Source organism: Apium graveolens, chromosome 3 (assembly GCF_009905375.1).
Source record: "Apium graveolens cultivar Ventura chromosome 3, ASM990537v1, whole genome shotgun sequence".
Lineage (NCBI taxonomy): Eukaryota > Viridiplantae > Streptophyta > Magnoliopsida > Apiales > Apiaceae > Apium > Apium graveolens.
The window spans coordinates 227,531,556-227,557,842 of record NC_133649.1 but is presented as its reverse complement, the minus strand read 5'-3'; the positions used below and the strand labels follow the sequence as shown (position 1 = coordinate 227,557,842).

General features: G+C 37.0%; 1 non-coding gene across 1 annotated transcript; it reads right to left on the bottom strand.

Moving 5' to 3' along the window:
- Nucleotides 1-1,574: 1,574 nt before the first annotated feature.
- Nucleotides 1,575-1,680, bottom strand: LOC141715607 (small nucleolar RNA R71). The gene has a single exon (XR_012572363.1). It is a non-coding gene; the product is annotated as a small nucleolar RNA R71 (small nucleolar RNA).
- Between the last annotated feature and the right edge of the window lie 24,607 nt (nt 1,681-26,287).

Here is a 26,287-nt window from a genome sequence, read left to right as displayed (position 1 = left end):
TTTTACTTGTGATTCTTTTCTTAAGTTGTAATCTTGGATGCTCGTTTTCTTTGTTATTTGAACCTAATACTCTTGTTAATGTACTTTATTAATATTATTCATTTATTTCAGACATAGTTTATCTTAGTTTATTTACCATGCTTTCATTGGAACCCATGGTGACGATGAGTTCGGTTATGAATTAATCGTTGTCGTGGGGTTCTAACGGATTTACTTATGGATTTATATAATTAATTGTTTTGATACCTAAGTGTGTGGTGATTGTATGATATCCTAGTATTGGTTGTGCATATTTATCTTATGTGCATCGCGAACATTTAAGATAGTTTGTTAATCTCTATTGAAGCGACAGTGAATATAGAGATTTAGAACTTGCCATGCTAGCATAGGTTCATGTATAATTGTTATGCATGATTCGAAGGTAATTTTAACCATCTTACTTTCCCTATGTAATCACGATTGATAACTTGTTCATTAAAACTTTATGTTGTCAAATTCTATAGACATATAGGGTCTCAACATAATTAGTGTCTATTTAGTTTCTATCTCTTTTGTGGATGTCTGGTAGTAGGGTACTCGTACAATGAAAGTTGGCGTTTACTAGTGTCGTGTTATCTGATTAGTTGTCATCACCATTGCATGCTAAGGTTGAGAACAATGACTTTGAATGAAGTATTTAATAAAGTTAGAATCCCATGTTTGTCTCATATAGTTCATTCAATCACTTATATTCTTATTTAATTGCATATTAGTTTAATCTTAGTTATAACATCTCAACTTGTTATTATCTTGGCAATGAGCAATAGCCATACCAATTTTGAATAGATGCATAATCTTAATTTAACTAAAAGAGTCTCTATGGGTATGAATCTGATTTATATCTTAAACTACTTGTGAACGCGTATACTTACGTCTAATTTTAGCGCGTGTTTTCGCCCTAACAAGTTTTTGGCGCCGCTTCCGGGGACTCGATGTTAAATTAGTTTATGTGCTTGAAATCAGTGGTCGTTAAAGTTCATTGACTCGAATATTTTTACTTGTTTACTTTGTTTGTATTTCACGTACTCTAGAGAGCGTGTATGCGAACACGTTCTCAATCTCGTAAGGAAACAGTGGACGAAGTTGAAGTAGTGGAAGAAGTTTTTAAAGAATTTGAGAAAGTTGAAGAAGAAACTATTATTGCAATGGGAGAACCAGTAGCGAATCTGAAAGCTTTAATGAATTACTCTCAACCGAAGATCAATGACATTCAGTCTAGCATTGTCAGACCAGCCATTGTGGCTAATACTTTTGAAATTAAATCTAGCAAGATTCAGATGGTGCAGAACTTAGTCCAGTTTGGGGGTTCTCCAACGGAAGATCCCAACATGCACATTAGAGATTTCATCGAGATCTGCGACAATTTCAAATTCAACAATGTTTCTGAAGATGCTTTTAAGCTGAGGCTTTTCCCATTATCTCTGAGGGATAAAGCTAAGTGTTGGTTGCATTCTCTACCACCAGGATCTATTACTACTTGGGAAGATCTTGCTCAGAAGTTTCTTACTAATTCTTCCCTATGGCAAAGACAGTTGCAATCAGGAACGCTCTTACTCAATTTGCGCAACAATCGCGAGAGTCTATATGTGAAGCTTGGGAGCGCTATAAGGAGATGCTTAGGAAGTGTCCTCATCATGGATGCCTGACTGGATTAATATCAACTACTTTTATAATGGTTTGGGAGCACAGTCTAGACCCATACTCGATGCAGCATCAGGTGGAGCCTTATGGGCTAAAAGCTAAGATGAAGCTTATGAGTTGATTGAACTGATGGCTGTTAATAAATACCATAACCCAACTCAGAGACTACCTCAAGGCAAGGTAGCAGGAATTGTGGAGGTGGATATAACTACTGCTATAGATGCTCATCTTATGGCTTTAACGATGAAGGTGGATTATTTGGCTAATTTTGGAGTTAATCAAATCACAAGTATTTGTGAGCTTTGTGCAGGTGCACATGAAACTGAGCAGTGTACTATTTCTAGTGAATCAGCTCAGTTTGTAAGAAACTTTCAGAGGTCGCAACAACCAGTTCCAGCCACTTATCATCCCAACAACCGTAATCATCCTAACTTCAGCTGGAGCAACAATCCAAATGCGGTGCTACAGCCTTATCAGCAGTATGCAGCAAAGCAATTCAACCCTCCTGATTTTTAACAACCGCAATATGCACCAAGACAACAACTCCAACTTCAATAACTACTGCATGGAAGTACAAGTCAATCTAATGAAAAATTTGAAATGGAGGAGTTGAGCCTCATGTGCAAGAGCCAAGCGGTTACTATCAAGACTTTGGGGAATCAAAATGGGCAGATTGCCAATGCTTTATTGAATTGACAACATGGTACACTCCCTAGTGACACGGAAGTTCCAGGAAAGAGGGAAGAAAAAGAGCAGGTTAAGGAAATTACATTGAGATCTGGGAAGGTTGCAAGCCCTGAAAAATCTCAAGTTCCCGAATCTGAAGTTTTGGCTGAAGAAGATGTGCAGAAGGAAGAAGTGGAATAAAGGAAGAAAAATATGGAACACACTCCTCATGAGGGTAATACATGGGAGAAATAGGTCTATCCTCCACCCCCTTTTCCTAATAGGTTGCGGAAGCAAAAGTGGGATAAGCAATTTACTAAGTTTCTATAGGTGTTCAAGAAACTTCATATCAACATACCTTTCACTGAAGCTCTTGAACAGATGCCTAGCTATGTGAAGTTTATGAAAAGCATTCTCTCTAGGAAAGTGAAGCTCGATGACTTAGAGATCGTTGCTCTTACGGAGGAATGCAGTGTTGTGCTGCAACAGAAGTTGCCTTCGAAGCTTAAAGATCCTGGAAGCTTCACTATTCCTTGCACCATCGAAAACTTGTTGTTCGACAAATGTTTATGTGATTTGGGAGCTAGCATCAATCTGGTGCCTTTGTCTATCTTTAAGAAGTTGGGTTTACCTGATCCAAAGCTTACATATATGTCCTTACAGTTGGACGATCGTTCTATTACATATCCACGAGGCATTGTGAAGGATGTCTTGGTCAAGGTGGACAAACTCATCTTCCCTGCTGACTTTGTAATTCTTGATTTCGAGGAGGAAAAAAAGATTCCCATAATCTTGGGAAGACCGTTCTTGGATACTGGTCGAACCTTGATTGATGTGCAGAAGGGTGAGCTCACTATGCCAGTACTGGATTGGGATGTGACCTTTAATGTTTTCAATGCCATAAAATTCCCTATTGATAAAGAGGAGTGCTTAAAAGTGGAATTGGTTGATCCTGTGGTTACTTCAGAACTTGATCAAATGCTAAGGTCTGATGCCCTAGAGAAAGCCTTGATCGGGAATTCAGATAGTTCAGATGATGAAGGTGATGAGCAGTTGCGTTATTTGAATGCTTCTCCTTGGAAGTGAAGGCTGGATATGCCTTTTGAATCACTTGGATTGTCAGAACTCAAAAATGTTGAGGGATGTCTCAAGCCATCTATTGAGGAAGCTCCTACACTCGAGCTTAAACCTTTGCCTGAACACTTGAGGTATGCATTTTTAGGTGATGCATCTACTTTTTCCTGTTATTATTGCATCTGACCTTTCAGGTAGTGATGAGGAAAGGCTATTGAGAATTCTAAGAGAGTTCAAGTCGGCAATTGGATGGATTATAGCAGATATTAAGGGAATCAGACCTTCTTATTGCTTGCATAAAATTCTGCTAGAAGAAGGAAGCAAGCCGACTGTTGAGCAATATAGAAGGCTAAATCCAATCATGAAGGAGGTTGTGAAGAAGGAAATTCTTAAGTGGCTAGACGCAGGCATCATTTATCCTATTTCTGCCAGTTTTTGGATAAGCCCAGTTCAGTGTGTGCCTTAGAAAGGAGGCATCACCGTGGTTGCTATTGAAAAGAATGAGCTCATTCCTACTCGAACATTCACGGGGTGGAGAGTTTACATGGAATACAGGAAGCTGAACAAGGCCACGAGGAATGATCACTTCCCTCTTCCTTTTATTGATCAGATGCTTGACAGGTTAGCTGGGCATGAGTACTACTGTCTTTTGGATGGCTATTCGGGCTATAATCAGATTTGCATCGATCTAGAAGATCAGGAAAAGACTACCTTCACTTGTCCATTTGGTACTTTTGTCTTCAGAAGATTTTCTTTTGCGTTATATGGCGCACCAGCCACATTTCAGAGATGCATGATGGCCATCTTCTATGATATGATTGGTCAGAATGTGGAGGTGTTCATGAATGATTTTTCTGTGTTTGGGGATTCTTTCGACGAGTGCTTGCAAAATCTTGGCGCAGTTCTTACAAGGTGTGTTGAGACCAATCTGGTTATCAACTAGGCGAAATGTCACTTTATGGTGCAACAGGGCATCATTCTTGGGCACAAGGTCTCTAGTAAAGGTCTTGAGGTGGACAAAGCCAAGGTAGGGGTCATTGAAAACCTTCCGCCACCAATTTCTGTTAAGGGAATCCGCAATTTTCTTGGTCATGCGGGTTTCTATCGGCGGTTTATCAAGGATTTCTCTAAAATCTCTAAACTGTGTAATCTATTAGAGAAAGATTTATCTTTCAAGTTTAATAATGAGTGTGTAACTGCTTTTGAGAGCTTAAAGAAGAGCTTGATCGCACCTGTCGTAACAGTACCTGATTGGAATGAGCCTTTTGAAATGATGTGCGATGCGAGTGACTATGCAGTTGGAGTGGTTCTTGGGAAAGGAAGAACAATATATTTCATGTGGTCTACTATGCTAGTAAGACCCTCAATGGTGCTCAACTGAACTACACTGCTACAGAGAAGGAAGTCTTAGCCATTTTCTACGGTTTTGAGAAGTTTCGATCTTATTTGCTTGGGATGAAGGTGACATTTTTCACTGATCACGCCGCGATTTGCTATCTCATCTCAAAAAAAGACTCGAAGCTTGGATTGATTTGATGGGTTCTTTTACTTCAGGAGTTTGAGTTGGAGATCAAGGATAGGAAAGGTACTGAGAATCAAGTTGTCGATCATCTCTCTTGGTTAAAAGATCTAAGTACAGCTTCACAGGATAAGACATTGATAAATGAGGCTTTTCCTGATGAGCATTTGTTTGGGGTGCAAGAAGAAGAATCGTGATTCGCAGACATTGTGAACTATCTTGTGAGCAACATTATGCCCCGGATTTAACTTATGCTCAAAGGAAGAAGTTTCTTCACGAGGTGAAGTGGTACATGTATGATAAGCCATTTTTATTTCGGAAAGGAGCAGATCAAACCATCGGGAGATGTATTCCGTACAGCAAGACGGAGGGTATCTTGCAAGACTGCCATTTAACTGTGTATGGAGGCCACTATGATGGAGAAAAGACAGCAGCTCATATCTTTCAAGCAGGATTCTTCTGGCCTACATTGTTTAAGGATGCGCATCAGTTTGTTTTGAAGTGTGATCACTATCAGTTGGTAATATGTCAAAAAAGGATGAGATGCCTCTTAATGTGCTTCTCGAGGAAGAGGTCTTCGATGTTTGGGGAATTGACTTCATAGGGCCATTTGTCTCATCTTGCAATAATCTGTATATCTTGTTGGTGGTCGATTATGTGTCTAAATGGGTCGAATTCAAATCTTTTCCAATGAATGATGTGAAGGTAGTGCTCAATTTTATTCACAAGCAGATATTCATAAGATTCGGAACTCCAAGAGTCATAATAAGTGACGAGGGATCGCATTTCTACAATCGCAAGTTCACTGCTATGATGCAGAGATATAATGTGAATCATCGCATTGCTACAGCCTACCATCCTCAGATTATGGTCAAGCTGGGGTGTCTAACAGAGAGATCAAGCGAATTCTGGAGAAAGTTGTATGTCCATCGAGAAAGGATTGGTCTTTGAAGCTGGATGAAGCTGTTTGGGCATATCGAACAGCATTCAAGACTCCGCTAGGCATGTCACCGTTTCAATTGGTTTATAGTAAAGGATGTCATTTGCGTGTGTAGCTAGAGCTCAAGGCATATTGGGCTTTGAAAAAACTGAACCTTGATCTGTCTGCATCTGGTAAGAAAAAGATGCTTCAATTGAATGAACTCGACAAGTTCCGACTTCAAGCGTATGAGAACAGTAAAATTTATAAGGATAAAGTCAAGAGATGGCACGATAGGGGTCTAGTGCTCAAATCATTTGTACCGGGGAAACAAGTTCTTTTGTTCAACTCTCGTCTCCGTCCTGGAAAATTGGAGTCAGGATAGTCAGGGCCGTTTGTTGTCAAAACTGTGTTTCTACATCGAGCGGTGGAAATTTTTGAGAATAATCCAAGCCAGGCATTCAAAGTGAATGGACATCGTTTAAAGCATTACTATGGAGATACGGTAAACCATGAGGTGGTTAGTGTCGTTTTATGGTCAACTTGATCTCAGAATTCTACGTCAAGCTAACGACATAAACCAAGCACTTCTATGGAGGCAACCCAAGCTTATTGTATATTAGTAGGAAAGAAAAAAGAAGATAGAAGGAAGAAAAACCAGAAAGAAACATAAAAACAATCAGAAAAACAAACTAATAGGGGACTTTTTCCAGGAAAATCAGAAATTTCAAAACAAATACAAGACCCCATCCGAATTTTACACTTTCACTACCCTAACTCCTACTCCTAATCAATTCTAAACACTACCCATTATCCCCACTAAACCCAAAATCATATCCCACTTCTAGTATAACCCTAATTCTAATTCTCTATATATACATACACCTATATACATCCATCTCCACCTTACTTTTATTTTCTCAAAACCTAAATCTCTTTACAAACCTCTCTTATCTCACTTAATCTATTTCAATGGCACCAAAGAGAGCCCGCACTTAAGAAAACAGCAACACTAATTCCGCCTCTATCGATACTTCGAGTGTTGGGGGTACGAGGCCACGGTTTGTTACTCCGGCGGCTGAAGAGGAGTACACAAGGCTGTTGTCTAAGCATATATAAGTCTTATTCCATGCATAATATAAACAAAGTACTAGTTTTTAACTGTATAAAAGTATCGTTACAAGGTGATCTTATATATCTAACCTTGTCTCAACGTTTTTCTGAAAATCTTTATCATGCATAAGATAATCATTTACTAGATATAAGTTAATAAGTTGAAGTTACAAGATATATTAATATACTTATATCTTTTCCGAATACTGCTTGAACTACCACCGTTCAAGGTATAATCAGTTTCAAAAATTCATCATATATCGATGAAGTTACAAGGTAAGACTCGTATATAACTCATTTTTGAAAATACTCTTGAGGGCTTTTATCCGCTCAAGGAAACTTAAATATTTGATTATTAATAAAATATGAAGTTACGAGATACTTTAATTGATGGAAACATCATTTTAAAAACTCGACCCTGCCAACACTCTTCAGTCGCCCAGCCATAGCCAATCTATCGAAGTGCTATAAGTATTGTTACAGAAATATCCAAACTGGATGATGAACTCATTACGGGAGTTTTCCGTGCCAGGAAGACCACTCATGATAATCAGTCGGAGTAGTGCAACCCCATAATTTTCTACATGTAGAGGAGAACAGTCAAATTTACTTGTCGACTGAACGCTGGACTCCTAAGAAATGGACCGTCTTAGCGTAACTTCCGGGCCATTTGGGCCAATAAATAAGGCTAGGCCGGCGCCACTCAACCACTTACGCCATTCCTAGTTCAGATGAATTCCATGACTCTGAAACGTAAAGCTCGTCTCCCCTTTCCCCAAGCAGAAACTTGTTGATACGACTCCACCAAGAAGCCGCATCTAGTTGGAAAGAAAAACTCACCAATATTTCTCAGGCGATGCCTGTTAATGGATCAAACTCATTCCAAGAATTTTACTTCCCAAGTGTTGGGTAAGTAATCAAGAAAACTCTTTTATCAAAATAGCAACTTCATTGTGAATATAAAGATACATCACGAAGCCGGATCCCTCAGATTTTTGAGCGAGTATTTAAATACCCTTCGAAAGGAAGATCTTAAATTTGAAAACGAGTTTTGGGATCCGCTCTAACTTTTAAAAATAATTTTGATTAAGTTTGCAAATAATCTCTCGAAATATTTAAAGTAAGAATGATTTGATAGTATCAATCATTTCACGTATAATTGGCGAATATTGAAACATTATTCTTTAAGAAAATAAAGAATATTATTTAATAAAATAAGTGGAGTTATAAATCCTCGAATGAATATTCAACTAATATTCATTTATAAAAAAATAGAATAAGTTTCAGAAGTAGAAACTCTATTCAAATAATTAAAATAGTCTTTGATTGTAATAAGAATCTTAAATGAATATTCAAAAAAAATAATATTCACTTATAATATAAAACTATCAAATAAATATTATTCGAATAATAGTTTTTAAAACTATTTATATATATAATATACTCGGGAACATCGACTCCCGGTTTAGAAAAATGTTAAACTCTGGGTCCCTTATACTAAGGGTATACGCTAGCATAGGTATAATGCAGTTTATAATCAATTAAATCGACAATGAAATATCAAGATTCTGAAACAGACATGCATATATATATTTATATATATCATATTAACATGCTTCAATATATCGCAAGACTTGCTAATAATAATCATGCATTTATCTCAAGATAATGCATACATATATTTACATCACAACAATAATATACGGGTAGAAAACTTGCCTGAGTGTTCCGGGGTAGACTTAATCTTAGAGTGGGTCTGGTAATCTATAAACAACAACATAAGCCAGAATTAAAGCACGGTCGCTTAAGAAACTAGACTTTATCCACTTAGACCCTAACGTTCGCTTTTGCGCTTAACAATTTCCGTAAGTCCCTCGAGTACCCTCGGCTCCACTATTTTAATAAAATTAACTGTTAAACATTTTAAGGCGACTCTTTTGCGAGTGCTTTACCAACTACCTAATATACCTTACATAATTGTTTCATATTCCAATTAATCTTTTAAGGGCCTTAAACAAGGTCTCAAAGTAAGGCGAGGTGTAAAGGTTTGTTCGCGAAATGTCGTTACTTAAAACGGTCATTTCTCTTAAACCGTACATCGGATCTAAGCAAACCACATACCAAAATGAAGCTTACGACACGATATAGCTAAATATTAAAAGCTTACAGTTTGTTCAGTGAGTTTTCTTATCCTAATTCTAAGCACAAAAAGTCTATATGCAAACGGGCATTACGACGGTTATGTTTATGCGATTTCCAATTTTTACCAATCCAATCAATTCATTTCAACTACAATACATTCACAACTTCAAGATCCAACCCTAGGCTACTGAACTTAGCAAAAATGAGTTCAAGATCCTCAATCCAATTCAATATTATACCATCTCCATAATCAACTAATCTACTAAACAATCAAAGTTCAATTCAAGCTTAATCATTCAAACAACTACTCATTCATCCAAACCATCCCAAAATTTAAGCAAACAAACTTAGTACTTAAAGGTCCAGAAGTTTTATACCTTGATTTTTTAGGGAAAATTTCTAGGAAGCCTTAAAACCTTAATCAATCCTTTACAAGCTTGGATCTCACAAACAATCAAGAAAACACAAAGTTAGATTTTGAAGTTTCTAAAAGTCCGATTGAAAAAATTGTACTAATGAGGGTCTTACCGTGCTTATTTGGACGAGACTTGGGAACAAGGGTTTTAGGAAATCTCAATACCTTTCCAAAGAGTTACAGAACATAATATTTGAGTGAGAATTGAAGGAGATATGGCAGTTTTAAGTTGCTGCTCTGGTTTTGACCGAGAGCCTCATAAAGAAATGAAGAAATAAAAATGCTTCTTTTATTGCCTTGGTATTTGTGTGGTGGTTTTGTTATCCTAGTTAACTTTAACCAAGGTTAAAATGTATGGCCACAAATCATTCTTGTAAAAATATCTACTAATCATGCTTATGTCATCTTGCACATGTCATTCTCTAGCCACTTATCCTCTTCTTGTGGTGTGATGATGTCACTCTGTTTCTAGTTCCTTGCATCTTGTACAAGCTTGACTATGGGTCGCTTATCTGTTTTACGGTTCGCTTAACTTTCGTTCTTGTTATCCGTTTAAGGGATCATATCCGGGATCTGATTACTTGAGCTTCCCTAAACCTTTCCTAATATTTTATATTCCTTTAATTATCCTCTCCTAAAATCCTTGAATAAAAATCCTTTTAATTATGTTACCTTATACTTAATCATTTCGACATCTTGTAGATTTTCGGGAAAAACCAAAGTGTTCGAATCCGAATTCTGACGACCTTTACATACACTCATTTACTTTATGGAATACTAATACGATCTCAGAATTTCCATAACAGTACTCCAATATAGTGTGGTCTGATAATTTTCCTTAATCAGCATCATCAGCAAAAGTTACTATTAATCAGGGTTTCAAATATTTCGAAAAATTGGGGTTATTACATTGCCTATGAGTATCGTTCGCGAGTTCTTTGTGAACGCAAAAGCTGATAAAAATGGGTATTCGGTGGTGCGGGGGTTGACAGTGGACTACAACCCGGAAGCTATTCGCAGTGTTATCAACCAACCTGTGAGGCAGCCAACTCAGGAGGAGTGGGTTAATAAGACGGGGGAGGACTTTGATTTGGATTTGATTGTGGCTACGCTGTGTATCCCGAAGACACAATGGAAGTTCAAGAGAGGATCGAACGAGTATCTTAATTTCCCCGCTTCATGCATGTACAGGTTTGCTCGTGCTTGGAATGCTTTTATTTGTGCAAATATTATGCCTTCTTCTCATGTGCATGATGTGATTGTGGATCATGCAAAGTTGTTATGGGGGATTTTGTAGGGAGATTACGTGGATCTCGATTCTGTTATTCATCAGGGTATTTTGCGATTTTTGTGTCGAGGCACTACGAGGTTTATCCCTTATTTCTCGATTGCGACCAAGCTTTGTGTTGTAGTGGGTGTTCATTGGCCCGCACATGAGCAACTTTAGTTACCGAGCGCCCCCATCGACAGTTCTACGATCTTAAGCATGCAGGAGTGATTTTCGCTGAAGAAAATTGTAAAGATCCTAAAAGAATTCCTTGTCCATGTGGTCGATGTGTGAATTTTAAAAAATTCTCAACCAAAATCATAAGGGGACATATCTACGATCATGGTTTTAGTTTGGGGTATGTTGATTGGATTTGGCATGAAGAAAAATCTACTAGGAGTACTAGGTCTTCTATAGGTAGTACACGTCCTGCTTCAGACCAACCTATAGAGCACTTTTTGCATCAGAAACTGTTGAAGTTTGTGAAGCAGCTTTTAATTCGGGTAATTACGATAAGGATTCATATGATTTTCAGAGGTTTGTTGTTGATACGGAACAACCGTTGTTTGAGGGCAGCGAGTGCACAAAGCTAGAGTCAATGTTAAAATTGCACAACTGGAAAGCTAGGTTTGGTATTAGCGACACTGCCTTTACTGAGCTGCTCTCTTCAGTTGGCTCGATCCTTCCCAAAGATAATGTGTTGCCTCCTAACGCATATGAAGCGAAGAAAACTTTATCCGATTTAGGTCTAGTGTATATAAAAATTCATTCGTGTCCCAATGATTGTATACTGTATAGGGGCATACATTCTGATGCTTCTCAGTGTCCTCATTGCAAGCTGTCACGTTGGAAAGTACGGAAGAATGGCCAACTTATGGTCAAGGTTCCAGCCAAGGTCATGTGGTATTTTCCTATAATTCCAAGATTTAAACGGTTATTTAAATCTCCCTCTACTGCTGAACTCATGACTTGGCATGCAAATCAGCGAATAAATGATGACAAGATGCGACATCCGGCCGACTCTCCTTCTTGGAGGAATATCGATTACCGGTGGCCTGCCTTTGGTAGTGAATCTAGAAATATTAGGTTGGCTTTATCAGCGGATGGTATCAACCCGCATACTAATGGGTTAGTCAATCGATATACATGTTGGCCAGTAGTGTTGGTAACGTACAATCTTCCTCCGTGGTTATGCATGAAAAGGAAGTTCATGATGTTGTCAGTTTTAGTTCCTGGTCCACATGAGCCGGGAAATAACATCGACGTTTATTTACAACCGTTGATTGATGATCTGAAAAAACTTTGGGAAGAAGGTGAACCAAACGTTTATGACGCCTATAGTAAATCATATTTCACTCTAAAAGCAATTTTATTGTGGACTATAAATGATTTTCCAGCATATGGAAACTTGTCAGGCTGTGTGAATAAGGGTTATAAGAGTTGTCCAATTTGTGGTGACGATACTGTGGCTAAATATTTAAGTCACAGTAGGAAGATGTGCTTCCAAGGTCATCACCGTTATTTGCCTAGGCAGCACCCTTATAGGAGGCAGAAGGCGGCCTTTAACGGATAACAAGAGTTGGGGAACGCATGTCAACCCCTTTCCGGAGAAGAAGTGTTAGCGCGTCAGGAACGAATTGATTTTTGTTTTGGAAAAGAGGTGAAGAAGTCGAAGAAGGTGGAATGTCCATGGAAGAAAAAATCTGTTTTCATTGAGTTAGAATATTGGAAATATCATCATGTTCGCCACTGTCTCGATGTTATGCACATCGAGAACAATGTGTGTGATAATCTGCTTGGGACGTTATTAAATATGCGAAAGTCAAAAGATAGTGAGGCGGCATGTCGTGATATGATTGATATGGGTGTTAGACATGATTTAGCTCCTTAAGTAGGAGAAAAGAAGACCTATCTGCCTCCTTCCCCTTTTACTTTGTCGAAGGTTGAAAATAAGAAAGTGTTGAACTCATTCTTGTCTATGAAACTTCCTTCTGGACATGGATCAAACATAAAAAATTGTGTATCCATGTCTGATTTGAAGATATACGGGCTTAAGTCCCATGACTTCCATATCCTTCTCCAACAACTCCTCCCTGTTGCCATTCGATCCGTTCTCCCAAAAAATGTTAGGGTCACAATCATACGACTGTGCTTCTTTTTTAATGCTTTATGTAGCAAAGTTGTCGATGGCTCGAAACTCGATAAATTGCAGTCAGATGTAATAATAACCTTATGCGATCTAGAAAAAATATTCCCTTCATCATTTTTTGATGTAATGTTACATCTTATTGTCCACTTGGTCCTAGAAGTGCATTTATGTGGACCGGTATTTTATAGATGGATGTATGCCTTCGAATGATTCAATAAAGTGCTAAAAAGCTACGTACGAAACCGATATTATCCTGAAAGTTGTATGGCAGAAAGCTACCTTAAAGAAGAATCAGTAAAATTCTGCACAGAATTTATGAGCCAGACCTGTACAACTGCCGGCATTCCAGTTGAGCAAGGCAAGCAATCTGGTCCATTATCTGCCGCGATAATAACGGTCGTGGAAGAAAAAGAGCGAGATGAGGCTCATCTGCATGTCCTTCAAAACAATGATGAAGTGTATTCCTATATCGTGTACGTTTATTTTATTAACTTGTCCTATTTGTTTGAAGATGTAATTTTGGTGGGTTATTTATAATATTTATGCATATTCTCAGAATGCACAAGGAGTATTTGGATGAAATTTACCGAGGGAAGAAAAAAAGTGTTCATTGGCTCATGGGAGAGCACAATCGGCTATTTGCCGATTGGTTTGAAAAAAAATAGGTTTTGTGTATTGTCTACTTAAATAGTTGTTAGTTGTAGTTTGCAACTGATGGATTTTTTTATTATATAATATTATGTATAGGTAAGTAGTGAAATGAAGGGAAATCCCGATGCTGTTTCAGAGACGATACGATGGCTCGCTAGAAAACCATCATTTTCTGTTTTAACTTATCAAGGTTTTTCAGTCAATAGAGTCCGATACTTTACGAAAGACCGAGATGATGCGCGAGTTGTTCAAAACAGTGGAGTTTCTGTGGTTGCTAAGGCAGTCCAGGTGTCCAGTGCGAAAGATTTAAACCCCATTGAGAGTGATATGACCTTTTATGGCATAATCTTGGAAGTATGGGAGTTGGATTACTATGAGTTCAAAGCTCCACTCTTCTTGTGTAAATGGGCAGAGAATGATAAAGGCATAAAGATCGACGATCTTGGCTTCACACTTGTGAATTTCAATCGACAAGGCCATAAGAAGGATAAATATGTCTCTATTGACCAAGTCAACCAGGTGTTTTACATTAAAGATCTGGTTGATCCTACTTGGTCGATCGTGTTAACTTCCACAACTAGAGACTATCAAGAGTTGTATAACGACGATGATTTGGGTGACACGATCATGGAACATCCTCCCTTCTGCTCTAACATCCCTGCTTCTGATGTGACCAATGAAGACGTTGCGCATAGTATTAGGCCTAATGTTGAGGGAATTTGGGTTAAAAAATGATCCTGTTAATTTAGCTCTCTGTACTTTTTGCTTCTTATAATTTAATCAACATATTTAATTTTCCTTTGTAATTTTTTTGAGTAAATGAATTATAGTGACTAATGCATTTTTCTTTTGTAATTTTTCTTTTATAATTTTTTTATTTTGTTTTTGTATTTGTTTTGAAATTTTCCAGTTGTAATTTTGAATGCATTTTTATTCATGCATATGTAATTTTGAATGTATTTTAATTCATGTAGAGTTTCATTTATTCAGTGACTAATTATTTCTTGTTTTATTATTCAGAGTGAAGGACAAAAATGGCAAAGAAAAAGAGAACCAACAAAAGCAAATCTAAAAAAGTTAAAGAGGTCGAAGAACATTGTGATCAGGAGGTTGAAGAGCACTGTGATCAGGATGGACAAGCACCAAGTGAACCTCAAACTGAAAAGCAACAGTCTGAACAAGAAACAACAACTAATTCTAATTCTGCGAAAAGAAGGTTAGGAGCTGCACGAGGTGTTTCCTCTCTTAAAAAAATATTGGTAAGGAAGGCCCAGGGCAAGAGATTTAAAATCAGATACAATGAGTTTGGAGTTCCTGTCGGAGATACTAGGTGTACCTTACAGTCCTACATAGGGCACCTGGCAAGAACTATGATTCCTATCGACATTGACAGCTGGCCAAATGTGGATCGGGAATTGAAAGATAAATTATGGCTTGATATTAAGGTATTAAATTATAGTTGACATACACAACTTATTTTTAGTACTACTATCTAAGCCTTATAAACTTGTGTATTTTATTGTCCATAGGGTACATTTAAAGTTGCTCCGGAAAGTGAGGCTCTGGTGCTTAAGTCTGCAGGAGAGAAGTGGAGACAGTTTAAAACTGATTTAACAACTAAACACGTGATGCCATATGCTGAAAAAAAGAAGAAACTGAAGAGGCCTCCAAAAAATTATCGGTTTGTGGGTCAAGAAGCTTGGACGAGATTTATCGCGTAGAGGACAGGTGATAAGTGGCTGGTATGGATGCATTTTCTTTGCCAGTGTACCCTTTTTGGATTTAGAATATTTACTTGGATATAATTATTCATTGTATGATGCAGAAACTACGCACCCTGCAGAGCGAAAGAGTGCGTAATCGAAAATATCATCATCGTTTGTCAAGGAAGGGTTACATTGGTTTACAAGAGGATGAAGTAAGAACCTAGCTATAATTTTTTCTCATCTTCAAAAAATAAAGCACCTTTTAATTTTTTCTCATCTTAAACAGATAAAGAAAAGCAAACTAAAGCCCGAGGAGAAACCAGATCGGGCAATATTTTGGAAAAAGGCTCAAAAGTCAAAGCTAGATGATGAGGAACTTGATGAAGATAAAGAAGCAGTATTTGCCAGAATTGTAAGTAAAAATTATGAAAAAACTGCATTTAATCGAGAAAAATAGATTATAATGAGAAATCTGTTTATTCCTTCATTATTCATAATATGTCCCTAAGATCTGATGTGTATTCATATCTGCATTAGGATGAATTACTCGAAAAGAAGGAGAAGGGTGAATTCGTACCATCTGGAACTGATGATGTGTTGACTACGGCACTCGGAACTCCTGAGCATTCAGGCAGGGTTCGAGGAGTTGGAGGTTTTGTCACCCCAAAAATGTTCTTTAATCTGCCGAAAGAGAGAAAACCTGCAATTACCAAGGCGGAGTTGTTGGCCCGTGATAGAGTGCTACAGGAGGAGTTGGTAAGAACAAGGCGGGAAATGGCTGAGCTCAAGTCATTGTTTACAGGATCTAATCAGCAGTCTCCGAATTTTTCGGAGAGAGCAAGTTGCCAACCAGTTGAAGGAGAACCAAAAGCAAAAGAAATATTGGTGAATGATGATTGTCTTGCTTATGATCAACCCCCTCCATCAGAAAAGAAGGTATATTTCACAAATATTATTGTAATTATACGGTTCTTCAAATTGTAGAATAATTATATAATTTACTCCTTACAATTATAGGGTCCACAAATTTGTGAGCTTTCGGTGGATAGCATCGAAAATAAGGTTGCTTTTGGTACTGTTTTTGAAGATGATGAAATGAATGTTTCGGTTCATGGAGTGCCCCTGAAGCCTGGACATGCTCGTGTGTCGGTTGATGGACATATCCAACCAGATACTTTAGTTCCTGTGCCTATACCTGGTGAAATTGAACATGTTCGTGAAGCTGTTGGTTCACACTTGGCATGGCCTCGAAATTTAATCAGCCTACGGACAATTGTGGTATTTACATGTGCTTGTTGGTTGCTAAAGTTGTATAAAAGTTGAAGAATAGGGGTTAATTAGGTGAATAAATGTCTACTTATATTCTTTCATTTTTTTGTAGAAAAAGAAAAGAGATGTGTCGCAGTCAAAGAACAAGGGTGAGGTGCATAAAATTCAACAAGAGTTCACTCACGTCAAGGTCAGCAAGAAAGTGTCATGCCAATACAAGGTATTGTACAAACATGCTACGACATTTATGAAAGCCAGCGGGGAATCGATCCCTATTCCATGTGATTCCGATGTGTTTGGAGTTGAGAAGACAATATATATATTGCATGAGAATTTAAAAGCATTGTTAGAGTTTGACATGATTGGACAAGCTGCGATATCTGCGTATATGGCGTAAGTAATTTATTTTCGTGGTTATAGGTTCTGTTTGAATTATCGCACAACTGGTCTGCTAGTAATTTTAATTTCTCCCACATATGTATAGGCACTAACATAGTACAATTAAGAGGTTTCGCAAGAATGATGATGTGGTCCTGTATGGATTTTTTGATCCTGGCGCCAACTTTAATTTGAATGCTGATTTTCAACGAAATGTTGGTAGTCGGTTGAAAGAGGGTAATCAAAATCACATATTCTTCCTGCCACATAATCATCAGTAAGTATTTTTAAATGCATATTGTAATCTATTAATTTAATTTTCTTTTAGGTTTTTAGGCTATTTTTTAAAACATCTGACTTGTGTAAATTTATAATAATACAGTTGTCACTGGATTCTGGTCGTAATATGGGATGGCGACATTTACATTCTCAATCCTTTGCCTCATCCAACTCATTTTGATGATTTAGAAAAAGCTTTATCAGAGTAACATTTTTCCTTTTATTTTTTAGGTTGTTTTCATTTATTTCTTGTATTCGAAATATGACTCTTGACACCGTGTCATTATAATATGCAGGACAATAAAACAAGTTAATTCTCAAACAGGAAGGGGTAACAAAGCTCCTAAAATCAAGAATCTTGTAGTAAGTAATTTATATTATAATTTTTATAGTACGACAGTAATCTTGATTTAATCAGTTTGTAAAGCCAGTTTTTTTTATCTTAACAGGGATCCCCGAAACAGCCTGGTGGTGTTGAATGTGGTTATGTGGTCATGAGGTACATGAAGGAAATTATTGAGGACATGGAAATTTCTTTTACTTCTAAGGTCCGTACATTCATTTTTGTATGACTGAATGTGGCATTTTAGATGCATTTTTTTATGATTTCCCTTTTCGGTTTACTCAATTTTTAGTGGGCGACCAAGACTCGCAAGTCTTACACTCTAGAGGAGCTAGACCAGGTTCACTGTGATGTTATCGACTTCATTTAAGACAAAATGTAGATTGTAAATTTCCTTGCCTCGCTACTGTAAATTCTGGTTTCATAATGTACTTGATGATCGAATTTGTAAGATGCATGTTTGACAATGTGTTAGAACTATTTTCGCTATATATTTGTTGTTGGTTGGTTAATGTAGATGTTCAGAATTTTCTAGTAGATGTTTTAGGTTGTTGATTGGATAAAAACTGTTGTTGGTTGAATCTGGGTTAATTGTTGGTTGATGGGGTGAAAATTGTTGGTTGGTTGGATGGAAAATTGTTGGTTGATTGGATTTTACCATATGGAGTTTTCTGGTTCATGCAAAAACAGAGATGCTCAGTTTAATTATAATAGAAACAGACATCACATTGTTATTAGAACCGATGTTAAAAAACCATAAATAACATCAGTGTACACATATAAAAGCAATGTCTTAAAATCACAAAGACATCAGAAAAATAAAATATTCGATGTTAATAAAGGAATATTAGCACATGAAAATAGGGTAATAACATCGATTTAAAATTAAACACCCGATGTCTATTTATCATACTAACATCGGTTTTTTAGAAAACAACCGATGTCTATTATCAACATTGACATCGGGTACTTAGAAAATGATCGATGTCTATTATCAACATTGACATCGGGTACTTAGAAAATGATCGATGTCTAATAAGATATAGACATCGGTTTTTTATTTTTAACCGATGTTATTTTATAAATATTGATTGTGTGTTATAGTTTTAAACAGGCCTAATCGTCCTAATATTACATTTCTGAACTTGACATCAAACAATTATATAACATCAATGTGAATTAGACATCAGAAATTTTTCAGAAACGATGTGTAATATTACATAGACATCGGTTTTTAACCGATGTCTATGAGAAAATACATTTAACATCAGTCGCGAAGACATCATACATTTTTTACATAGACATCGGTTAAAAACCGATGTCTAAGGTCTTTTTTCTAGTAGTGACAAGTTGTGCTATATCAGGGTTTTGGTTTTCTCCGTCATTTTCTTGGTTATTTGTAGGTCTTCCTCGGGCTCTTCTAAGTGCCATTTTCTGAAATAAGAGTTATACAGTTTGAGGGATACAGAATTAGGGTATCATTTGCAATTATCATGGTAAACAGTATTCAAATAATAAGGGTGATGCATGGTGATAGGCAAGAAATTTTAAAGGAATCAAAGAAAGTGCATAACTGAATTTAACAAGGTTCAAGTCAAAAGGTACGAATCACAAGGTACAAATACGATTACAGATCCGAATTAAAATAGTACGAGAGTCTAGAAATGGAAACAAATGACATGGTAAATAAAAGGAACAGCCTAATCTAATCAACTAATGGTCAAGTCTCCTAGAGCTCATCCTAAGCCTACTACTCGAACTCCCCCTCGGGTTTCTCCTCAGACTCCTCCTCACGGGTTCTCGCAATGTCGGGGGTAGTGTCCTCACGTAACATCTTAACCACACTCCCAAGCTCATCCATTATCGTCTGCACAATACTCCGACTGGTCCGGTCGCGGTGCACGGGCATCTCCTCCAATCTTGATGTGGCCACCTCGATCAATGATTAGGTCCATCACCCATCACTTGCTTACTGGCATAGAGCTCCTCAAGACGTTCCATTAGCCTGATATACTTTCCTTGGAGAAAGTCATAATGCATCCTTAAGTCAGCATAGACAGAGAAATCAATTGTGTCGCTCGGCGGAATCGAAGATGACGAATGCGCACGTTGCTGTCAAGCAATATATATACACCAAAGTCAGATACGGTCTATTTGAATGTCATGTATTAGCACTCCCGATATAATAATATATACTCATTTCAGATGGTCCTAATTGGGCTGTCCAGGGACTCTAAACCTAGGCTCTGATACCAAAAACTGTCACGCCCCAACACACACACTCTAAATAAAAGAGAATCATAATTATTACAACTTATAAGTCCAAAGGACGATAATGATCTAATACAACCCAACCAAAATTATAACAATTCCAAGATCTTTACAAGTTCAGAGTTTGGAACAGCCCTTCTAACTAATACCACGATTACATACTGGCGGATTTCGCTTCATCTATATATATTCTACATGCGCCCTCAAATGGTCTTCACCCTGCCTAGCGGTTGACTTATGGACGATCTGCTTGGTACGAACCATGATTGCTAGCTGTAGATCAGGGTTAAACATAAGAAAGTGAGCTACAACGCTCAGCAAGTACTAATCATTCTACTAAGCATGACATTATCTCAAAATCACGAGTTCATAATTCAAGGGGTTATGGATACTGGTAAGAATAACAATAACAAACATGAAGTTATAATACGAAGATGTGGTAAAATTATAGCAAGTGAAACATGGTATATGGAATCATGATATCGGGCAATTTGCAATAGTATAAAGACATGGTAGAATCGAAATAATTAAAACATGACATATGGTATCATGGCATCGGGCAATCATGTTATAATTATCAAATCATCAAAATCATTTTAGGACGCTACGGATTACAGCCGGTGATCAGCCACGAAATAATCCCAGACCGCGCTGGGTTCTCAAATATAATGGGATCCCTAGGCTATATGTGAGCCTATCAATAACGTGAAAAGGACTTGCATCTGGGTCCAATCCACTAAAATAAGAATACATGTATTTTATTTTTATTGATTTATAACATGGATGCCGGGGAAAGATTGGGCATCAATTTAATTGAATTAGATTCAAGGGAGGAATATTTCAAGGTAAAGTATGAATCAAGCTAAGTGTGATTAATAGAAGTATCGGAAATAATTATGGTCATGGGGTTGTTATAACTAAGCATTCATGAGAAATTTATGTATGTGAAACGATTATAAGAGTAAGGAGGTAAGTAACTTGCCAACAATTATAAGTATAAGAAAGTATTAACTACAATTATAAGCATAAGAAATTAGTAACTTGCTTTCCAATAATTCTAAGATTATTCGATCTTGACGACACGAGTCTTCCCCTTCGCTTCGGAACCTAGACATTATATTAATCTCATTACTATTCACTCTTTATTGAATTATAAGCCTATAAGCTTCTAGACTAACATTTACCCCTAATATAATTACGATCACACAAACTTATGATTACACATAACTCAATCGCATACAAATCAAGTAATTCCACATAGTCACATAATCACATGACGGCATGGCATATACTACTAGTTATTTATACTATAATATCATCTAAACACCTAAGCACATAAGAAAGTAACACATAAGAACTATTATTGACCTTAACGTAACCCTAAAGATGATGTCCAACATTAGGACTCTTCACCTTTAAGTCCTAATTACAATGAACACCACTAAGGTTTCCTATTGCCACTCGAAAGGGTGCTCTCGGGTTTCTTGGTGGAAATGGGGAGTCTCCACCTTGGGCCTTCATTCCAAGCCACTTCCTACAGGTTTTTAAGACTCTAAAATAACTTCTAAAGTTGGTGACACTCAAAGGCCTCACTCCTAAAGGTTTACAAAGGTCAAGATTCTCACCGAAGTCCCCTGCGAGCAACAGTTTGCACGTCCTGTGCTCTTTAGCCGATATCTCAACTTCTACTCGGGGAATTCTAACAAAACCAATTCCCATAGATTCTTAAGACATATACCTAACTCTCAGACTTGGTTTCAGGAAAAGGCTTCACCTAGGCCTCTCTAGGCTTCTGCCCAAAGTTGACACTTGCCCAGCCTTCCTCGAATTCACCCTGCTCTATTTTCACTCACATAAAACTCACTTTTCTCATTCAATTTTTAATTCTAAAGGTTTGTTAAGTTTCCCAGGTATGCATTACACTTATTTAAGCCAAGGCTCCATGAATTCCTAGCCTAAGGCATGGTTATAATCGACCAAATCTCAAGCTTACGCATTCTGCCCTTTTCTGAGTTACTCTCGGAAATGTGTGTGTGCGCCTACCTAAATGCAAGTTTTTCAATGAATCAAAACCACTGAACTCAAGTACAACTCAATTCCTAACTCCGGTAAACTTGGGCCTAGCAAGGCCTTACCCCAACTCACCTAAAACAGCCTATACTTGGGGTGAAAATGTCTGCTACAAAGTGCCTGGTGTACCTCCTTCCACTTTAACTCCCAAATCAACACCAAAACCAACATGCATGCCCACAAATCTATCCTACAGTGTACACATCCCTATTAACTATCATTCTGTAGAACAGTACTAGCATCAACTTAGCCATAGTCATTAACTGAGGAAAAAACAAAGAGCATAGCAGAGCAGATTTTATATATGAAATTTTTGGCAAATATTCGAACCAAAAACACATAGTAACAACTTGATGGCTACAAGATTTTATCATAACTCATTAAAGCACATAACATTCTAGAATTTTAGAGCAAAAACTGTGGCATGCATTGCACAAAAAATCATATTCAAATCACATAACACTTTTGTTCGAAATATCACTTATAATACGACATGCAAGCATTAACTTCAACTAGAAGGGTAAATATCATAGCATGCAAGAATAGAAAATTTGTAAAAACACATTTTAAAAGATCATAGGTTCTTAAAAGTCACATGTAAAACTTCTTTCTTTTTGAAATCAAATAAAACTAACACCCAAAACACAAAAACCCATTCAGCTCCTTGGAGTCATTGCCGAATGCTTTAGGCCAAGATTATGGCTTGAAAGTAGAAGCATAACACTTCATCAAGACCATCTCTTGCTCAAGTTTTATAAGCCACAATTAGTTCAACTCTAGATTCAAAAGAATCAAAGTTGAACCCTTGGCTTTAGCTACATGCAACTAAGAAAAACTCACCTTAAATGATGATATGAAACCAAGTGAAATTAACCTTGCTTAAAGGGGTTGAAAGATGCAAGAAGATGAAGAAATGAAAAGAAAAAAATGAGAGGGGAGGGGTTTTAGGTTTGGTTGAGAGAGCGAGGGGAAAGAGAGAAGAGAGTGAAGTGAAGTGGTGGTGGAGAAAATGAGGTGAATGGAGTGTATATGTTTGTTTATATCTCATTAAAATGGCAGTGGAGGTTGAACTTACCAATTTGTCATTTATTCACTAATAGCCATCTATTGCATGCAAGATTTTATTGGTCTTTTGCTTGGTCAAAGAGAGTTAGTGGGGAGTGAAATGACAATCCTATCCTTGACTTCTATTTGAGTGAAAATTGTATGCAAGGGTATGCTTGTAATTTGATAACTAATAAAAGTAAAATTTAAAAGAATGATTTTTAGTAATTAAAATACAAATCCATAAATCACCAAATAAATACCATAAATACTATGAGATTTTAGAAATTTATTAAAATTGTTTTCAAATATTTCGAATCATATTTTATATTAAAATTAATTTTTCTAATATTAATATACTAACAAATTAAATCACGAAAAATATAATTAATGCACTATAAATCACACAAATAATTGCAAGTAACTTGATTATATCCCATAATACTAAAATAAAAATTTATCGCAAAATCGCAACTATTCCAATATTACTAAATCGTGAGAAATCTCTATTATTTACTAATCGCTTAGCGAAAATCCTACTCTCGTACGAAAATTACACGCTTAAAATATTCCAGCAATACTCGCAATGCCAAACGACTAAATTACACACAATATATAACGAATTCACATAATCATCCTTATAACACAGGATATTTACAAATATATATATATATACCACATTTATAAAAATAGCTCTAATATTTACCGGTTGTCATAGTGGCCATGGGAGTTTTTGCAGATGTGCAATTCATTAAGTCAAACTTCTTTAAAAGATCATAAATATATTTGGTTTGACTAATGACTATTCCATCACTAACTTGCTTAACTTTTATACCAACAAAGTAAGTTCTCCCATCACGCTCATTTCATATTTAATTTGCATCAATTTGGCAATGTTTTTACAAAATTTCTCATCTATAGAGCCAAATATAATATCATCTACATAAATCTGAATAAGTATACTAAAGTCATTAACATTTCTAAAGAAAAGAGTTTTGTTAACGGTATCTCTTGTGAAATAATTTTTTAAAAGGAACTTTGACAGAGTATCATACCAGGCTCTAGGTTCTTGCTTTAGTCCATATAGTGCTTTTAACAGATAGTACATATAATCTGGAAAGTTGGGGTCTTCAAAACTTGGAGGCTGACTAGCATGGACTCCCTCCTCCAAATCTCCATCCAGAAATGCAATTTTGACATCCATTTGATATTTGAAATTGGCATGGGCTGCATAGGCTAGAAAAATTCTGGTGACTTCAAGTCTTGCAACAGAGCAAAAGTCTCATCAAAATCTAATCCCAAGAAACTTCTTACCTTTGTTGGTGTTTTTGGCCATTCCCAATTTGTAATTACTTCAATCTTTGTTGGGTCCACTTTGATACCTTCATTACTAACTATGTGCCCTAAAAACTGAACTTCGTGTGGCCAAAACTCACACTTTGAGAATTTAGCATATAATTTTTCCTTCCTCAAAATTTCCAAAGATATCCTCAAATACTTCGCATGGTCTTCTTCTGTCTTCAAGTAAATCAAAATATCATCTATAAACATAATAACAAACTTGTCCCAATCTCAGATCAACCTTAGAAAAATACTTGGCTCATTTCATCTGGTCAAACAAATTATCAGTTGGAGGCAACAGATACTTATTCTTGATTGTAAGCTTGTTAAGCTCACGGTAGTCGATGCATAATCTCATACTTCCGTCCTTCTTCTTAACAAATAATACCGGTGCACCCCATGGGGATACATTAGGTCTAATTACTCCTTTCTCTTACAATTCTTGCAACTGCTTTGCTAACTCCTTCATTTCAACGGGCGCCATTCTATGTGGGGCCTTGGATACTGGTTCCGTTACGGGTGCTAAGTCGATTGAAAACTCAATTTCTCTATCTGGAGGAAGTCCTGGTAAATCAACGGGAAATATACCTGGAAACTCATTGACTACTGGAATATCTTCAAGTTTTGCTGGCTCCTGACTTCTGTCAATCACATACGCGATGAAATGCTCACATCCTTGTCACAGTAGCTACTTAGCTTGAATCATCATTAAAAACTTCTTTGTTTGCTTCTGACCTTTAAATGTCACTGTTCTCTCGTCTGGCGTTTTCAAAATTACCTTCTTATTACGACAGTCTATCTGAGCATCGTGCTTAGAAAACCAATCCATTTCTAGAATAACGTCAAACTCTTCTAACTTAAATGGTATCAAATCCACCCAAAACTTATTACCATAAATCTCAATCTCATAGTTCACACAAACTTGATTAATAGATATACGTTCTTGATTTGCTAATTCCACAGTCATTATTTCATTTAACCATTCAACTGGACAATTTAACTTATTAACAAAATCCTGAGAAATAAATGATCGAGTTGCTCTTAAATCTACTAACACTTTGGCACATAAGGAATTCACAATCAGCGTACTCGCCATAACATCTGTATCCTGGATAGCGTCCTTCACAAACATGTCAAAAAAGCCGGCCCTTGGAGTCTCATTCATTACTGGAGTGGATCCCATGATTCTCAATGCATTACTAATTGGGGCTGGTGTCTTGCAATCCTTTCCTATATGTCCTGGCTTTCCACACTTAAAGCATGTAAACCCAATTACTGGAACCTTAACTGTTGGATTCCAGGTAGGCTGGTCCTTATTCACTGGTTCTCTAGCTGGCTGGTTATGACACTCCCTTGAATAGTGCCCTTTCTGATTACACTTATAACAAACCACATTCAACTTATTACATACTCCTCCATGTTTCTTCCCACATACCTGACAATCTGGAAAAGTTAGCTTTAGTTGATTTGGCTGGTTCCCAGTGGCTGGAAGGTCGCTTGACCTCCATCGCCTGCATTTTGCTTCTTGAAATTAATATTTTCCCTGGCTGAAACTTGCCTTTCTTCTGGTTGAAATTTGGAAACATCTCTACTTATGAATGTCCTTCATTCCCTTCAAAGTTTCTTTTCTTGCTCTCCTACTCCTTTTGTGACATCTCACTCTCCGTCTCTGCAATCATGGCTTCATGTACAACTCCTTCATAGGTATCTAATTCAAATATGACTACCTTCCTTCTGATCCATGACTTAAGACCTTGTTGAAATCTCTTAGCTTTCTTCCTATTAGTGTCCACATACGATGGTACAAACCTTGACAATTCTTCAAACTTACTTTCATAGTCAGCTACCGACATATTCCCTTGCTTTAGCTCTAAGAACTTCAATTCCATTTGATCTTGAACAAATTGGGTAAAATACTTCTCTAGAAACAACTCTCTGAATCTCTCCCAAGTAATAGCATATGTACCTTCCAATGTCTTCACAGTTTCCCA